The 13,610-nt window shown below is 38.6% G+C and overlaps 1 protein-coding gene across 3 annotated transcripts in view; it reads left to right on the forward strand.

The window, feature by feature from the left end:
* The window catches only part of LOC136832690 (uncharacterized), a 279,608-nt gene that overhangs the window by 193,268 nt on the left and 72,730 nt on the right, over positions 1–13,610 (forward strand). For all 3 annotated transcript variants that reach the window (XM_067094081.1, XM_067094080.1, XM_067094079.1), the window contains one exon: positions 8,150–8,209. The gene's annotated coding sequence lies outside the window, so the exon portion shown is untranslated. The remainder of the gene's footprint in view (positions 1–8,149; positions 8,210–13,610) is intronic.

Below are 13,610 nucleotides of genomic sequence, written 5' to 3' on the forward strand. Positions count from 1 at the left end.
ATCCTGATTTAAAATTCTCTCTCTCTCTCAGATTTTTTGTGTCTGAAATCGGAATAGAATAGTTTTTATCAATTGATTTTCCTAATTTGAAGCTGCGAAATTACCAGATTAAAAAGACAGAAGTGAGTTTGTATTTCCCTCTGAGCGTGACTGTTTAGAAACTTCATTGTGTTAGCGGATTGGAGAGAGAGAGAGAGAGAGAGGCTGGATCCATTTTCCTAACAACAGTTTTTGCGTGACGTAATTTGGCCCGCACTCGCATCAAGCTTGTCTGGTGGAGGTTTGTAATATTTTCTCTTAGTCCATTTACGATTGGCAATAAATTATTAGCGTGCTGGTCCGCATGGATATGCGAGGCAGTGTAGCCTACTTGGGTACCGTGCATTATTGGCTTCAGGGTTGTAGTTCCTGGGTACAGTGTTTTATTGGTCCCAGGGTTGTAGTTCCTGCGGAGTGTTTTATTGGTCCCAGGGTTGCAGTTCCTGCGGACAGTGTTTTATTGGTCCCAGGGTTGTAGTTCCTGGGTACAGTGTTTTATTGGTCCCAGGGTTGTGGTTCCTGCGGAGTGTTTTATTGGTCCCAGGGTTGTAGTTCCTGGGTACAGTGTTTTATTGGTCCCAGGGTTGTAGTTCCTGGGTACAGTGTTTTATTGGTCCCAGGGTTGTGGTTCCTGCGGACAGTGTTTTATTGGTCCCAGGGTTGTAGTTCCTGCGGACAGTGTTTTATTGGTCCCAGGGTTGTAGTTCCTGGGTACAGTGTTTTATTGGTCCCAGGGTTGTAGTTCCTGCGGACAGTGTTTTATTGGTCCCAGGGTTGTAGTTCCTGCGGAGTGTTTTATTGGTCCCAGGGTTGTAGTTCCTGCGGACAGTGTTTTATTGGTCCCAGGGTTGTAGTTCCTGGGTACAGTGTTTTATTTGTCCCAGGGTTGTAGTTCCTGCATACAGTGTTTTAATGGTTTCTGGATTGTAGTTCCTGTGTGCAGTGTTTATTGGTCCCAGGGTTGTAGTTTCGAGGTACAGTGTTGTATTGGCTTTAAGGTTGTAGTTCGTGGGTACAGTGTTTTAATGGTTTCTTGGTTGTAGTTCCTGGGTACGGTGTTTTTTGGTTCAGGGTTGTAGTTCTTGGGTACAATGTTTTATTGGTCCCCTGGTTGTAGTTCCTGGGTAGTGTTTTATTGGCCCCAGGGTTGTGGTTACCTGAACATTCGTGTTTATTTGTATAGATGTAGTTCGTGTGTTTGTACAGTAATTGCCTTAACCCGATTCCCCAAATACGAGCTTGCCGCAGAGAGTAACAATGCAGTCACTAACAGTCGTATTAGAATTATTAATGTCTGGCAATTTTTTTTTTCTTTTTACCTGTAAGATATGAGAGCATAATTTTTTTTTTTTTTTTGCGGGGGGGGGCATATATTTAAGGCTTGTTCCAGGCAACGTCCAACTGTGTAAGGAGCTTTCAAAAAACCCAAATCTGCCTCTGCTGCTGGGCAGTGCAGTAGGTCAGTTTAGCCTCGCCTTGAAATTACTCTGTTTTTATATATTTATTTTTTTTTTAGTTTTCAGCAATCCAAGAAAAGGTATCATTTCACTTTTTGGTTTTTCACGCTATTGACCCTTTCTGCATACACGCTCCCGTTAAAGTCCCCCTCCCCCCTTCACTGCAAGGTGTTTTTTGTGTTCATAACAAATATAGCAAACGTTAAATGTTAACTTCAAGGAATCCTGAAGCATAAGAAACTGAAGGTACCCGTTTACGATTATTCTGAAAATAGGGTGGTATAAATTTGATACATTTCACTCGTAGTGTTAATGTTGAAATTGAAGTTAAAAAAAAGTTTTGATGTTATATTATTCTAAAGTAAGATTACAACTTTTTATTTTATTGAATTTTTTTGCCCGAATTGTATGTACGCTTTATGTTTACAAAGTATATATCTGTGGGAGACAGGAATAAAAGTTGTGATATTTTGATCTGGACTAAAGTAGGTTAAAAAAAAAGTTCCATTCGAAGTTTATGTCTCTCTCTCTCTCTCTCTCTCTCTCTCTCTCTCTCTCTCTCTCTCTCTCTCTCTCTCTCTCTCTCTCCACGCGGATGATCTAGAAAGAAGAACTCAGTGTACCGTGCAACCCACCAGTGGCGGATTCGTCACTTTCTTTTTTTTTTACACTTCGGTGTTTCCAGCGTCACTGTTGTGGTGTTCATGCTAGAAATGTCAAGTCTTCAACCTTATCAGTTTTCCTTTGCCTGACTTGTTTCTCCTTTCGAGTCGAGTTTCCTTTCCATGAGAAAGATTTCTCTGTAAAATACAGGAATCGCGCGCAGAACATAAATGTCGTTTACCAACAAAGTCATATTTTTATATTTAAAAGGGAAGATTTGTGTCTGTAATGCATTTTAATTTATATCAGTTGTCAGTATTCACTCATTTAAATATATGACGAAGTTAAACGAATGCTAGGTAAACATGGAACTAGTGTATCAGTTGAAAGTTGAATCAAGTTGAATTCCAGTTTTCGTGTTTCTGTCTTCAAGCGATCGCGGTTGAAGCTTTTAAATGGGAGTATCACTTTTAAATTGGTTTATCATTCTATAACTGATTAAATACCGTAAACGTTATTCTTAAAGCTTTTTGGCCCTCCAGCATCATGTTCTTTAACTGGTAAGACACAAACTAATCTCTCTCTCTCTCTCTCTCTCTCTCTCTCTCTCTCTCTCTCTCTCTCTCTCTCTCTCTCTCTCATATATCAAATTCTTCTGTACCCTACATAACTTTATTATTGTACCAGTTCTTATCCTCACAAGCAATGCCATTTAGAACTTTTATATATATATATATATATATATATATATATATATATATATATATATATATATATATATATATATGTATATATATATTTCGTTTGGTTTTTCTGTACGTTTAATCGATAGTTTTTCGTAACAAGAAATTAATTTCTGCCATTAACATTATGAAGAGATCTTAGCCAGAACTCTCTCTCTCATCAGATAAAACGCATGGTTACCATAACTAGGCCGGCAAGGGTAAACAGTAAACAGTAACAGCGTCAACGAATAGCTGCGCATCCGTTTATATAGAGAGTTTAAGTAAACACATCGAGAGTTTGTGTGTACACGTAGTCATATACAATGTTTGTTCCGTTGTCAACTCGCGTTCAGTTTGGTGGGTTAGTGGGTAGGGAAATATCGCGTTTCCTTTTCTGAAAACATCCCCTCCCCCTCCATCTTCCCCTTCCCCTTCCCATTCCTCTTCCCCTTTCTCGATCGATGGAAACACGCGACGAACAATGGACCAGGCCCCGTGGCATGGAGAAGTCGATCCGAAGATTGTGCCAACGCTATACCAAACGTATGAATAAAATTCACTTGAACATGAGCGTTCTGAGACTTTGAGTTCGTCATTGAAATGTTTACTGTTATTGGTAGCGTTAATTGTTGCAAATACATGCAGGTTGCGTTGCAGGTATGTGACACACGTGGCTAGAACGAGTATAGGCCATTAGCTGGGCGTGTTCATAAATCATTTATATAGGTTATTAGTTAATTGAATACTATCCTTTGTGATTATTCTTCGGGCAAGGAAGTGTACATTTCTACGGTGCCTTTCAACTTTGAATGTGTTCTATTTTTTGGAAACTGAGTTTCTTTATTGCAATTTTCATCTCATCTATGGAAGGAAGCTTTTTTTTTGTTTTTTTAACTGGCGCTTGTTAATCTTTTTATTGTCATCATTGTATATAGAACGTCCAAAAGAAACCGTAAGGTTACTAACTTGCCTGGCTAGAAGGTGCTTTGAAGGTAGTAGGAATGACTGATTAGCTAAGCTACCATAATTCCGTTCCACCTTTTGTGTACCACGTTGATATCTCAGGTCCTTTGCTCAGTCACTCGTCAGCTGTTAGCTACTGGTGGAGAACCTCCAACTGGAGCAATGGACAAAATTGAGCAGCTTCCCTGAACTTTGCAAGCAAAATTCTGGTAGAGAATCTTCCACTGACTTCTCTATTCCCGTGGTGGAAAATCTTTCCATTTTGACTTCTCTCGTCCCGAGGTTTTTTCTTTCGCTATATTTGCTTTTTGTGCCTCAGGCTTTTTTTTTTTTTTTATTAATAAACAACTTGACTTCGTTGAAATGTACCGGAGCTGTTTTATGATTTTTTTCCTGCATGACACACAGCATTTTCAAGCGTGAAAAGTGATAAATTTGGGTTGCTGGTCATTATTCTGTTATTTTATATATCTTCTTTTCAAGATTATTACTATAAGTGTGTTCTACTTCCCTTAATTGATCATGCTAACAATTGCTATGGTTTGCACCTGATTTGGAAGTCTTTCTAGATATATTACGACTAGTCTCTACAACAAAATCTCCCGATTAGATACCCTGATTTGCAGGCATTAATATAGGCAGAATCTTCGCCTTGTTTTCTCGTCTTCTCAATACTTTTGCGTGATGTTAGCGCTTACCAACTCGATTATCCTCGTATTTGAATGTTCATGTTACGGAAACTCCATTCAGTTTAGTAGTTTATTTCTGTGGCGTTGAACCTCTTCTCCGTTATAGTTTTTTTTATAGCTTCATAGCTAAACACCTTTCAGCACCCACACACACGCATTATCTCTGGGAAAATAGTACAAATGTTGTTTTATGGTGACGGAAATGATGATCTCATCATATGTCACTCGAAACTAAAGAAAATGTAAGTGAGTGAGAAGTAAGTCGGGTAATCTACGTACATGTACCATAAGTATAAGCGAAGCATCTAAGTGATGCTATCACGAACATTATAAAAGTTTTAGTATAATATATTGAAAGCTGTTAGATTTCAGATCGTTAATTAATTTGAATAATAGTTAACACGTCCAAAAGAAGAAAAAAGGAGATTGGGAACAAAAGCATTTCGTTAATGAGCTTGCTAAGTTAAGGCAAAAATCTCACTGTTTGCCCTTTGTGACCTTGCTAAGGCTTTTGTCAGAGTTTTCCCTTGATGTTAATAAAAGTGATGAAAAAAACTGCGACTAGTTTTTAGTCAGATGTTACTTTTATATTCGTGCACAATCTGTAAAGACAAATCAAAAATAAATACTTTGAATATGGGGGGTTCCACAAGGCTATGTCTTAGATCTCGTACATATGTTTTACGTTGCCCAAGGAAAAATGGATAACTTGTCTTCTCAATTTGAAATAAAGAGCTGTTTGAGGATCGTATTCTGGAAAGGTTTTAACATCAGCACCAAAAGCGCTGACAAGTAATTCTGTCGCATTATCCGCCATCCATTAATATTTCCCAGTTTCATCTGCCATGTTTACGAAACTATAATTCAGGTAAAGTATATTTCAAATGATGAATTCAGTAATTTATGTTCCGACACCGAACTAGTCTTAAGTGTTAAGAAATTTGTACAATTTGTCACAAAACACTAATGTATATAAAGTCTAATGCTTAATGTATATTTTGTAAATAACTGAACAATTATTAGTATCGCTTATATGCTGTATTTGCGTCTAGGATTTCTGCAAGTGGTAATCTGTACCCTGTGAAATAAAGTCTAGTGTATTTTGTATCCATATTATTGTTATTATTATTATTATTATTATTATTATTATTATTATTATTATTATTATTATTATTACTAATTTCCCTTCTGCACACACTGCCCTTTCACCTTTGTCACACTGTGGGCCAAAACATTCAGCTTTCTCTCCTTGAACAAATCAGCGATCATGAATTTCCTTTTCCTGCTCCACAATCAAGCACATTCAATACCCAAAGTTGCAGTAAATTATTTCCTGTATGTATTTTGGCCACAAGAAGTACGTATATACGTGAATTATGTGTGTGTGTGTGTAATCTGGAAGTTACTTTTTTTTTCAATGATATCCCTAATGATATATTCTTTGTGGAGGCAGTATTTTACATGGTTTTTAAGGAAAAACTATTCTGAAATTACGGAAGTAGGTTTATGAAAATATTTTAAAAAGCTATATTTTGAAACTGTCTGTCGTGAAAATTTGGATGGATTAAAAAGCATACTTTGTTATGTCATTATCAATCTAAAAATAAATGTATATTGGTGAAAAAAATATTTCCTTTCAGAAAACAGAACCACCAAGTTGCCGAAATAGGTAGTATTGCCTTTATACCATATAGCCTATATTAAGATATATACGTACCTGCGAGTCCAACCTTTGTGTTCTGTCGTTGTGTCTTTGTTAAGCCGAAGCCGGAGTCGCGTGGGAGGAACCAGACACTACTAGGTGTATTGTGGGGGTAGGGGGTGGGGAGGGATGACCCGTCACGGTGCAAGGTTACCGAGAGAGAGCTTTCACCGAAGTCGCCCACCGAAACGAACGCAGTTTTCAAGCGAACAAAACAAGAGCTGTGTGCGTGTTTGTACTCGTGTGTGTGCGTGTATGTTTGCAACAGTTTGTTGTGTTGTACGTGAAAGCTTTCTGTATAAAAGTGTCCAGGTCTGTGGAGGACGGAATGTGAGAGTCAGTTTTAGATGTTTTTGAACCTGAAACGGAATGTGAGAGTCAGTTTTAGATGTTTTTGAACCTGAAAAAGTTAATTGCCCCGATTTTTATTTTTATTTATGACAGTTTGGAAGATTTGTCTTGGTAGTTTCGAGTTAAATGGTTTTTTTATGGTACAGTTATTAAATAAATTGGTTGCCATTTGTTCTGTAAGCTCCGTAAACTATTAGTATGTCTTAAACCTTTCGATTAATTGTCACGTATAGTTTCATTGTATTTCAGTTTTTCTTCACGGTATAAATTTGTGAATCAGCTTTTACTTCTCTCAGTAAAATGTATGAGAGAGAGAGAGAGAGAGAGAGAGAGAGAGAGAGAGAGAGAGAGAGAGAGAGAGAGAGAGAGAGGAGACTAGTATGACAAGATGTATCAAAATGGAGGGAGGCTCGTGAAAGGTTAGGCAATTGAGTAATAACAAGAAGGAAGGGCAATCAAAGATTGCCAGTCTTTGCCGAGGCGATTAGCATAGTTACCCAATTACTGTGCGTCATTCATTCTGCTTTCACGTACAAGAAAATCCTTCATTATTTATGTATATATATATAGTATGTATATATATATAGTATGTGTATATATATATATATATATATATATATATATATACACGAATGAGAGAGATTTGTGAAATGAAGTGTGGGATGGCTGATGTTTTGCCGGTGGTGAGGAGGAACTGTCATTGTTTAAAGGGATTGGTGAGCCAACTCCCCTTTATGGAAGTGAAGTGGAGGATTTTGAATGGGGACAGTGCGTTGTAAAAAGTGTTTTAAAGGGTAAGTAGTGTGGCGACAGAAATAAGAATTGGTAGAAGAGATTTGAGGATATGGATGGACTAGTGTATTTTTGAATGGTTTGGTCATGTGGAAAGAATGGTGGCTGAAAGGTTGCTGAACACAGTGTTTAATCTGGTTGTCAGGACGGGGAAGGGGGAGAAGATTTACAGAGCCACTAATAATTGGAGTGGAAAAGATATTGGCAAGGAATGGTCTTATTATCCAAGACAGGGTGTGAATCTATTTGTATGTGTATTTGGTATCAGTGGAAGTTTTCGGCATGGACTCATCTAGATTCGTCCTTTAAGAGAATAGAATACTCTAAGATAAAGGTCCACCTGACACCAACAGCAAGCAAAGCGATTAAGAGAATTCTGGATTCAGATTCTCTGACTCACTAGAAAAATGTATTTTTTTTTTTGTACCGTTGAACTTCGTGAAACTTCCAATAGGAATTTCGCTAACATTGCCACCAGTTTTCGCGCAGTATTTCAACAAACAAACAAAAATCATACCTTAATTATAGCTTCCATATTTCCAAAGGCGTGGCCTTTGAAGTCGTTACCTCAAATGTTTCACCAGCTACTGTTTGTAGTGTTGAATTACATTACACTAGAATAGGTGTGCTTACTTGGAGCTGATTACTTGTACATATTTATGAATTTATTGGTAATGTACTGGTGTATCTGGACCCTCGAAAATGAGTAATATAAGAGAGGGGCCAAGAGGGGCAAATCCCAAACCTGTTATATAGAAATGATGTTCAAAACGCATTTGTGCTATGGCTATAATTAAATATTAAAATATTTATTCTTTCTCCCCGCAGGCTGGAGTCCGACGGGTATGCCCGTGTTGCTCGGAGATGAAAACTTGCCAACGTTTCACGGTAAGTAATTTGTGGCCCCCATTGCCCACACTTCCTTCCTGTGACACCCACCTTCCAACCTCTTCGTCAGGAGTCGAGGCGACGTCTCCTTGTAAAGTTGTAGAGAAATCGTAGTATCTTTTATAGAATCTTGGTTGATTGGCCCTGTTATGCTGTTGTTGAACCGATAGTATGACCCTCCGTCAATTCCTTACTGAGAGATTGCGAAAGTGATGACCCCAAGGGTGTGTATTGCTCGACCTGATTTTATGAGGTTGATCGTTCTCTCTCTCTCTCTCTCTCTCTCTCTCTCTCTCTCTCTCTCTCTCTCTCTCTCTCTCTCTCCTTCCTTTGTTGGCTTTTATTCTTACGTGCTTGCTTAATCGTGAGTTGACTTAAATCTCTCTCTCTCTCTCTCTCTCTCTCTCTCTCTCTCTCTCTCTCTCTCTCTCTCTCTCTCTCTCCTTTGTTGGCTTTTATTCTTACATACGTTCTTGTTTAATTGTGAGCTGACTTTAAATTCTCTCTCTCTCTCTCTCTCTCTCTCTCTCTCTCTCTCTCTCTCTCTCTCTCTCTCTCTCTCTCTCTCTCTCTCTCTCCCCTTTGTTGGTTTTTATACTTACGTGCTTGTTTAATCGTGAGTTGACTTAAATCTCTCTCTCTCTCTCTCTCTCTCTCTCTCTCTCTCTCTCTCTCTCTCTGAGAAGAGGAACTCCCCAATTTGTTGCTTCCGTCGTAGCAGCTTAATGACAAGCAGGATACCACCTTCTCCCTTGATGGTATTTTCAAAAGGGATCGCAGCGAGCAGCAGAGAACTTGGAAGAACAAGGAGAAGAAGAAATGGACCGTAAAAGGGAAAGAGAAAGGCCAAAAGAGGAAGAAGAGAGGGAGAATTATTCATAAAAGGATAAGGAACAAGGTCTCTGATACCTTGACTTTTTTGGGTATACCAAATATACGAGAAATGAAGCAGAAAGTTGACAGGTTTTGTTCAGTAAAGGACATATTACCCCCCTTGTATGAGAGAGAGAGAGAGAGAGAGAGAGAGAGAGAGAGATTTGTTCGTAGGAAGCGATATGCCACAGTCATTGCGACAACACCTTTGTGTCTTGTCTGCCCTTTCAGGTAGGGGGTTGATGAATAACCCTGGGGCATGACCCGAGCCGTGGCGAGAGAGAGAGAGAGAGAGAGAGAGAGGTCATGGTAGGTGGGCACCTGGTGTAGGTACAGTGTAGGAGGGGCGTGGGCGGTATCATCAGTATAAAAAGGAAGAGACGCTCTGCATGGCCAGCCAGGGGCGTGGTTCGAACCGTCTCACGCTTACACCCTCCTCCTCCTCCTCCTCCTCCTCCTGTTAGACTTCTCCTCCTCCTCCTCCTCCTCCTCCTCCTCCTCCTCCTCCTCCTCCTCCTCCTCCTCCTCCTCCTCCTCCTCCTCCTGTTAGACTTCACCACCCTCCTTTTCTGTTCCTGTATTTTCTTCCTTGATGTAATGTTCTTGAATTTTGATTAGATTGGTTAGGGGGGGGGCAGTAATATAATCACTTGTGTCCATGGAAAGTTTCACATTTCCCATGTCAAAGTTGGCGAGGTTTCTTTTTGAGTAATTAATGCAAATGTATTATCTCTGCAAGGAGAAAACAATTGAGATGATTCATTCCCAGATAACTGGGACAATACACGAGATGCATGTTAACTGTGAAGGAATTAAAGGAACCTTGAGTATGGATTAAGTTAAGTGTCTTATCCTTTTTCGCTAACATACATTTCTTCTCGAGAAAGCTCAGTCATAACATCTCTCTTATGAATAGGTAGATTTTAATTATTATATTATCTTTTTCAAAACTGAAATGAACTCTTATCTAGTTTCAGAAACCGTATTTAATATGCTATTTGTAGTTTGTAAAAAATTACCATTTAATGAAAGTTAATAGCGGCAGTTACTGTTTCGTTGAATACAATCAAATGAGAGAGAGAGAGAGAGAGAGAGAGAGAGAGAGAGAGAGAGAGAGAGCCTAAATGTCAAATTGATACCATTTGTGATTTTGAGAGACAGACAGACTAACTGTGATTTTGAGAGAGAGCCTAAATTTCAAATTTTATACTAACTGTGTTTTGAGAGAGAGACAGAAAGAGAGAGAGGAGAGAGCGAGCCTAAATTTCAAATTTGATAATAATCGTGATTTTGACATGTGACTTCCCTTCCCGCATATGCGGGCAACGTAATTACGGCCATTAGAAGGGAAACCACCCATTTTTTAAACATCGTGTTCGCCATTACATTACGTTCGGTTTGATTCACCAAGGCGCATGCGTCATGCTCTAGTTTACCCCGGACCATTAGTGGAGCGTCAGTGATCGCTCTTCGTACTACCCAGACCAGTTACAAATGGAGTTTTTTTATTTTTCTTTTTAATATATTGGCTTAATGGAGGTTTCATGATTCAAATAGGGAGAGGGCAGTGTTTACATGTCCGTGGGCTGATGACAGATAGCCTAGTTATTCTTGAAACTGTGGAGCGGCTGTCACTTAATGTAATGAAATTTAGTCTCTCTTTTTAGAGAGATCCGGCTTCGTGTCGCAGAGGCTCTCGTAGTAGATGTGGGGTGTGGGAACTTCTGTTTGGGAAATTTTTTTCAAAAAGTCCCCCAGAAACTCTTTTTGGGGAGGAAACGTCTCCCGGAAGCCTTTTTTTTGGGGGGGGGAACGTTTTGGGAAACATCTCCTGGAAATTGTTTTTGTTGCGGGGGGAAGGGACGTCTCCCGGAAACATTTTGGGAAACTTTTTTTTTGGGGGAACGTTTTGGGAAACGTCTCCGGGAAATGTAAATTTTTTTGAGGGGCTGGACGTCTCCCGGAAATATTTTGGGAAACTTTTTCATGTGAAACTTCTCCCGGAAACTTCCTTTTTGTAGGGGTTGGGGAACGTTTTGGGAGACGTGTCCGGGAAATGTTTTTTTTGGGGGGGGCGGGGGGGGGAACGTTTCTGGGGAAATATTTACCCGAACTGATGTTTTCTCGTGCTTTTCCTTCCGTGTTACCTCGCCATTTATTCCAGTAGGCAAAAATCCGGTTTTTTTATTTTGCTTGGAATATTTCTTTTTTTCCTGGAAGTTTCAGGACACTTTTTTTATCCGCATAGTGAGGTCCTAGAAATACTTATTAGTTCCTGTAATGAATGGTAGGGCTTTTTGTAGTCGGAGACTGCATGCATACTCACTCTCTCTCTCTCTCTCTCTCTCTCTCTCTCTCTCTCTCTCTCTCTCTCTCTCTCTCTCTCTCTCTCTCTCTCTCTCTCTCTCTCTCTCACATTTTCTTTGTATAACAGTCTATTGTAACATATGTAATGGCTATTTCTATCAAAAGATGGTCAATTTCTTATGAAATTAAATACACATAAATAAATATATATATATATATATACAGTATATATATATACATGCACCTATATATATATATATATATATATATATATATATATATATATATATATATATATATATATATATATATATATATATATATACACATACACCTATATATATGTATGTCTGTGTGTAATTTAAATCTTGGCGATACCTATTGTGTAGTTGTCACTGGTGGAACCATTTCTGTTAAAAATACAAGTTATGGTTAAGGCAATCCATGACAAGATGTAATTGTTAGAAATTTTATACAACTTAAAAAATTCACAACTAATCGCGTGATTGGTTGGACGTATAGGCTAAATCCTATTTTTTGCTTAACCAAGAGAGAAAGTGTTATTTTTTCTTTTTTTTTTTGCAATCTGTATGTGATTTGCCAAAATAATTTCCCACGCATTTCCTTTCACTGGGAAGATCCGTAGTGGGAATCCTCCTTTCATTACGACGTGGATCTCTTTCTCTCTCTCTCTCTCTCTCTCTCTCTCTCTCTCTCTCCCAGGGGCTCTACCTGCCTAGGGCGTGGCGCCAAAGCATTGCAGTGGTTGCCATGCAATATGGGATATTGAAATGTTAGTGGTCACAGACTACTTAGTATCTTGTGTTTTCTTTATATTTATTATAATTGATCATCCGTAGAAGATAGCTTTGTGGAAATAAGTGGTTATTGTATCTATTGCATTATTGAATGTGGCGTTTTATTCGTTACTTATATACAAATTTATACATGTATATATATACATACATACATACATATCTATCTATCTATCTCTATCTATCTATCTATCTATATATATATATATATATATATATATATATATATTCAAAACCTTCAATAGTAAACCAATTTTAAAATAATTATCAAATTCAATACCATCGAAAACGAGAGAGAGAGAGAGAGAGAGAGAGAGAGCAATTACTGCATTGCTAAGGTGCATATCCGTCATCAGCCTTGATCACAGATTTTTTTTCTCTCCTGCCGAAGGCGCCAAAGAAGGGGATGACTCACGTTTCAGCCAGATCATTTCGAATTCCCTCCAGGTGCTATAGTGGCTCCCCCGCCACACTTGGTCATTCTTGTCGAGTCGTCTCTCCGCCCAACCAGTTTTTGTCCAGTTTCGATCTTGAAGCTCCAAGAAGCCCCCATTTGAGGGTTGAATTTGATAATTTGTATAAGAGGTAGTTTATTGATAGTGAAAATGTTGTATTTGATGATTTGTTAAAAAGGGAGTTCATTGATAGTGAAAATGTTGTTTTTGATGACTCGTATAAAATGGTGTCCATTGATAGTGAAAAGGAATGAATGTTTGCTTTGACGTGAAGTTGTGAAGGCCCTCTTTTGACGTCATATTAAGGAGCATATTCTCCTGCAGACTATAAGATTTAGAGGCTTAAAGAAGGCTGAATTGTTTTCTTAGACTTTCCTACTTTTTCACCATATATTCCATTCTCTCAGAGCAGAACACCCACACACACATATATGTATATATATATATATATATATATATATATATATATATATATATATATATATATATATATATATATATATATATATATGAACCATCTATATATCTGTATACATCCTTCCCCGTATTTCGACAACGTATGCACTAGGAAAGAAAGGCCAAGCCAGCTCACTGGTGCCTGGTTGCGCCACCGATGACGAAGCCGGACGTATTAGTGACGTCACTCAAGACCGACGTCATCAGTGACGTCAGGCTTCAAGGTTTCTCTCTCTCTCTCTCTCTCTCCTTCTCCTGGGCCTCGTAGCTCGTTCATTCCGATCCGGAGGACTTTGTGCAATAATTGGTCTGTGTATCACGAGGGAAGTGGGGCCCCGGGGGCGGGTTTCGTTGTCTTTGTTGGGTTCTTTACCCCCCCCCCACTTCTTATAATGATCAGTAATTCCACAAGAAATAAAGTTTAAGACTCAAACGGTGTACAGCTGTATTCAAACGTAATGCGATACATCTTTCGATAAAATAAATTCATTAGTA

The sequence above is a fragment of the Macrobrachium rosenbergii genome, chromosome 50, assembly GCF_040412425.1.
Source record: "Macrobrachium rosenbergii isolate ZJJX-2024 chromosome 50, ASM4041242v1, whole genome shotgun sequence".
Classification (NCBI taxonomy): domain Eukaryota; kingdom Metazoa; phylum Arthropoda; class Malacostraca; order Decapoda; family Palaemonidae; genus Macrobrachium; species Macrobrachium rosenbergii.